We start from the raw sequence: 5,405 nt of genomic DNA, 5'->3' as shown, positions 1-5,405 counted from the left end.
AGGCTGCCTGGCACCAGGCTTTGTTCGATGAATTGTATGTAATGTGAACATACTCATACAGCACACACAAATTCTCCACCCCTCATTCTTGTTTTCATTGGAAGAAGCAGCTACAGCTCCCTGTCCAGTTGAATTTCACCACCCGCGAGCCATGCACGATCCATGCTGTTCCTTCGGTGCTCCTGGAGGAGGGGGATGGGGCCCGCCTCCTCCTCTTTGTACTTCTTTTTTGGGTCCCCCTTATCTTACTCCCCTCACTAACACTTCCATGAGTGGGAGAAGGGATCAACTCAAATTAGTCAACTCGCTTGTTTTTAGCCGCTGCTGTGAACTGGGTAGGAGGGCGAGGAGGTGGCGTCTGCGGGTATTTTAGCAGCAGTGTTGAGGCCCTAGCTGTGCGCCCCTTCCCTTAGGCCACACCAGCCTCACCCTCACTTATACAGTGTCTCTCTCCCTGCTCCTAACTCCTACTCATCCTTCAGTGCCTGACACACAGGGCCCCGGGCAACCTTCCTGGGCTCCGCTTGGTACTCAGGCCACTCTGCACGCCAGATTCGCCCCCCACCCCCGCCCCTCTGACTTTTGGCTCCTCTGCCTCTATCACAAGCTTCGAACGAGGGACGGGCCGCTCAATTCGTCCCCATCCTCCCAAGCCCCACGTAATGTCCGCATGTGCAGGTAGATGGCTTTTACCTGCTTAATAAAAGCAGGCATTTAAGAAAACACTTATTTTCATCTTCGTCAGCAAAAGGTTTGAGAGTCAGCTGTGACCACGTGTCCCAGACCAGAAGACAGCGTCTCAAGGCCTGACTGCGCCCATTTCTCGCAGAGTAGCGAGGGTGTGCTGCCAGCCACGCCCTTCTTTCAGAAACAGAGTTCAAGTTGTAACCATTTCCAGAAACTTGTGTAGTAAGGCTCTACGCATGAAGCACTGTCCACAGCGCTCCACGGGAAGGTGTCTTGGCCTCTCTCTACGACCGGTTCCCGCACCGGGTCTGTGGGGACCCATTTCACAGCCGAGAAGCACTGACGTACAATGTGACAGGGAGGGACACAGAGCAAGCAGCTTAAAGAAGCAGGGCGCAAAGCAAGTCAGACCTTTGTTTCGTAAAACGCGAACCCTCCAGGTCCTCAGTCTTTGCTTAGACACAGCTCCGAGCTCAGGTCCCAGGAACCCTCCGGCCTGCCTCTCTGAGGAGTCTCTTGGTCTCCCCTTCCCTCCCATCTCACCCGCAGCTCGCTGCTCACCTGTCAGACTCCTCGGCTCAGTGAGACCAGGACCCAGGCGCTGCCTTGGCTCTGCCCCTCAGTCTGGAACAGGGACCCCACACCGTCCTTCCCAGGAAAACCATAAACAATCCAGGCTGACCTCCTCCCTCGCCCCCAGGGGCCAGCGCTGGTGTTGACATGTAACTGGCACGGACACGCTTCCTGCGCATCAGTCCTCAGCCAGCAGGCTGGGGGAATGGATTCCGACACAACTGGAGGGGTGACCGGTCCCCGAGGGAGGCTCCGATGGAAAATCCCCAACCTAGCAAATTGGTTCCACCGAAGAAAACTCAGGACAGCTGTTCACTTTGACCTCTTTTCTATGCTGCTTCTCCCGGCTGTCTAGATGGTGCCCAATGTCCTCCTCCAGCCCCAGCACCTGCGCTCAGCACTGGGGTGTGGGTGGGTGGGAGTCGCCACTCTTTGTGGTGAGACGTCGTCTCATTTTCTGCTTAGGGATGCTTCGAGACTAGAGCTTAGAGATGGTCTGGGGAAGGAGGCGGCGGCAGAGGAAGCTCTGCAGAGGCAGCCAGAACACAGAAGCCCAAGTCTTCGCAGTGGCTCAGTGGGACACCCCCCTTCGCCACTCCCCCCCAAACCCAACCTCCACCCTTGCCTCCTCCCACCTTCCTCACTGGGCTCCAACTCTACTGGCCGCTTGCAAGATCCTTTAAGTAGAGCGCATCCCGCCTCTGGGCCTCTGTTCCAGCTGTTGCTTACAACCTCGCTCCCTTCCTCTCTGCTCAGGTGACATCTGACAGGGGCCTCCCTGGTGCCCCGGATCAGAGTCAGGCCTTGGACTGCCCTACATTCCCGCGTGTCTGTCTTGGATTTGCCGCCTTTTTCCCATAACACTTCACGCTGCGTGAAGGAACACATGTCGGGGTGTTTCCTTCATGACAGCCCCTGATCGCACCGTAAACTCTGAGAACAGGGACTCCAGTTTGCTCTGGTCTAACATCAAGCGCAGTCCCTGCCTCGTAGGACAATCTCCGTGAATATTTGTTGATTGAGTGTTTGTTGGGTGAGTGGGTGGCCCGCAGGGCCAAGGACGCGGAAGGAGCAGTGGCTGGGCCCGGGAGGAGCGGGCGCTCGAAGCCTGTCGTACAGGCCAGGGGCCCTCTCCCAGACCAGTCGGTGCCAGTGCCCAGGCCAGTCCTGGGGTTCAGAATACACTAGTCTCAGGTGACATGTAGCTGGCGGGAAAGTTCGTTTTCAGCTATTACTTCTTGGGACAAAGAGGGAGTCAAGGAGCTAGGAGAGCAGTGTGCACGCAGGCTGGATAGAACAGGCCAACCTCCGCAGTGGGGGCTCAGGGGGCCCCTGCAGAGCTAGGTACAGGGCTAGGGGCTGCTGAAGATGAATTCTGAGGTTAAAAGGTTGTGCATAGGGGCCCTCCCTATTGGCACAACGGGTTAGGACAGCACTGCCAGCTGGCCACAGCCTCTTGAGTGTGAATTCCATCCCCACCTGCCCCGTAGGTGACCCACATGGCGTGGCAGACCTCTCCTGATCCACCCGCTGCTCCCCTCAGCAGTGGACTTCGTCCATCTGCCTGTTTTGCTCCCCGCTCTGTCTTTGGTGAAGCCTCTTACCGCCCCTGCACCTCTGGCCTGTACCCCAGCTCTGCATGCATAAATACACAACTCTTAAAAAACAAAACAAAACAAACAAACAAAAAAAACACACAATGGGGAAAATAAGAAAAAAAAAAAAGAAAAGGTTGTGAATGGCTTCTGTCTTTTTTACTGGTTGGGACTTAGGGTCTGTGTGGACAGGTCTGTTGTTGGCTAAACGCCAAGGGCCTCTGGAACCCTGAGGATGATGAGACTTGCATTCGAGTTGCTCTACATAAAGGTGAGCAAGGAGGGGAACTCACATTTTTCAAGTTCTGCTAAGCAAGAAACCACATGCATGCATCCCATCCCTGTGTTTTGCCAACAGCCAACCATCCAGCCACACTGTCCCCCTTTAAGGGACGGGGGCACAGAAGCTCAGAAATTGAAAGTGATTTTCGCGAAGTCATTCAAATAATAAATAGCAGAACTGAGAGTTGAAGCCAGGCCTAATTCCAAAAGCTCTTCTTCCTCTGAATGAGTGCACAGTTCGGCTGCCACTCCAGGGAAGGAACCATCAGAGAAAGAAAGGAGCACAAGAAAAGCCCACCCCAGATAATGAGAATCTGCTGCAAGGGCCAAGCTAAAATGACCTTGGACTTCAGTCACCTCGTCTTGCTTTTTCTACTGTGCTCAACTTCAGAAAAGCTGTTGGTTCGGGGTGTCAAGGAAACTCAAGATATCTGGGTGAAAAAGAAGACAGGAGAAGATCTCAGTCGGTCTCCCAGAGGCTCCGGGCCTCAGAGGAGGGGAGCCCGGGGCAGCCTAAAGGATGTGGGCTCCTATAACGTCTGAGACCAAGGAGCGGAGCCCCCGGCAGGTCTCGGTCGCTGGGACAGATGCCAGCACATGTCAGACTCAGTGCAGAAGTTCAAGTGGGTGCGGTTCTTCCCTTTCCCATGAGACCAGCGCCGGTAAGTGACTGGGAGATGGTGAGGGAGGAAGGAGAAACAAGAACCCCCGTGTGGCAGCCAGGGGAGAAGACCAGGGTTGGGGGGTTGCTGCATGACCACCTCGACTGCTTGAGATGCGAACCTCACGAACCGTGAGAGCCAGGGCGACGCCGGCCAAACCCTGGCAGGGGAACCCCACGCCACCCCACAGTGGCTGCGTAGGGGCTCCCCCCCCCCATGTTTAAATCCTCAGGAAGGAGATGCACAGAAAGACTGATTGTGTTCAATCTCAAACGAATTCTGTAAAAAATGAGCCACTGAAATACAGGTCCTCGCCTGCTCCCCACTGCCCGTCGTTTAAGCTACTGCTTCCTGCCAAGGAAGGACTCAAGACAGCACCCCACCCCACCCCACCCAAGCACCTTTAGCACGTCATGACCACAGCTACCTTGAAACACACACTGTGGAATGAAGCCGCCCCCCCCCCCACTTTTTACATGCAGGCTCATCAGGAGACGGGCTTCTGGCCACCCAGGACACGCTGGGCGAGACGGTACCCTCGGCCCTCCCAGTGTCCCGGGGGCCTTGCACACCCGAGCAGCGAGCAGGGCAGTGCCCACTGCGCTCTCCTGCCAGGACCGAAGCCCGTTGCTTCTCACCTGAGCGCGCTCTTGGGATTCAGGGTCACCAGTCCAGGCTGACGGGAGGAACCCCGCTGAGCAGCTGTGGTCAAGGCAGTGGGTCCTCAGGTCAAGACGGGGCCTTCGATTCCCGCGGTTCCTCTGTCCGCAAGTGAGTGAGGATCAGCTAGAAGGGAAGGCAGGTCATGTCACGAGGAGAGGCCATTTCCTGTCCGAACAGCAAGACGGCCCTAAGGAGCGCAGAGAAAGCCCCAGAATCCAAGGCTGTCAGGGCTGGATGAAACCCACGGGGCCTTTGTTTCCTGCCTGGGAAAACTGAGGCTCCGAGAAACAAACAAACAGCCTCAGCCCAGGACGCAGCAACGTGGGAGGACAGTCCAGACCAGAGCGTGTCTCTGCTCGCTGGCCTTCTGGAATGTTTGAAAAAGCAGCCCCAGGCTCAGGCGAGCTGCTCAAACAAGTGGTCACTGACCCCGAGTGGGAAGTCCTTTCCTTTTCTTTTTAACAGATTTGCAAAAGGGGGTGGCACTTTTTCCAGATTGCTGTTTGGTAGCTTTACCCTTGGGCTAGATGGGTGCAAAAGCCCACCTCTGTGTCTGCTGGGAGGGCCCCCTGCCCCACGGACGGTACCCCGTGAGCACTGTGGGGTGGGGCATGCTTTTCAGTACCGGGAGCTTTGCACCCTCAGGAGGTCGCTGGCGTGTCTTTGTCCATCTCTCTGCCTCCACGTTTCAGGCAAACACAGTAACAGACCCAGACTTTCCCAGAGGTGTCATTTGTTATGTGATTTCCTGGCTACTGTTCATGAGAACAGTTGTTCTATGTAGAAAACCAAAGGATTTTGCATTTGTCAAGCAGATAATATCTGCCAGGCAGACAGAGAAGATGCGACTCTATAGATAGACAGAATCAAATATTTCCTAGTTGGTCCTCAAAAATTTACCAAGATACACCATTAACTCCGTTTTTCCAAGGGGTTAGAGAAT

General features: G+C 55.4%; 1 protein-coding gene across 1 annotated transcript in view; it reads right to left on the bottom strand.

Annotated features, from left to right (window-relative positions):
• FAM49A (family with sequence similarity 49, member A) overlaps window positions 1–4,580 on the bottom strand; it is a 47,133-nt gene extending 42,553 nt beyond the window's left edge. The window contains exon 1 of the mRNA XM_004686431.2: window positions 4,438–4,580. The gene's annotated coding sequence lies outside the window, so the exon portion shown is untranslated. The remainder of the gene's footprint in view (window positions 1–4,437) is intronic.
• Between the last annotated feature and the right edge of the window lie 825 nt (window positions 4,581–5,405).

Source organism: Condylura cristata, unplaced genomic scaffold, assembly GCF_000260355.1.
Source record: "Condylura cristata isolate star-nosed mole 26May11 unplaced genomic scaffold, ConCri1.0 scaffold00020, whole genome shotgun sequence".
NCBI lineage: Eukaryota > Metazoa > Chordata > Mammalia > Eulipotyphla > Talpidae > Condylura > Condylura cristata.
The sequence above is the reverse complement of the archived record's forward strand: the minus strand, read 5'-3'. Positions and strand labels throughout refer to the sequence as shown.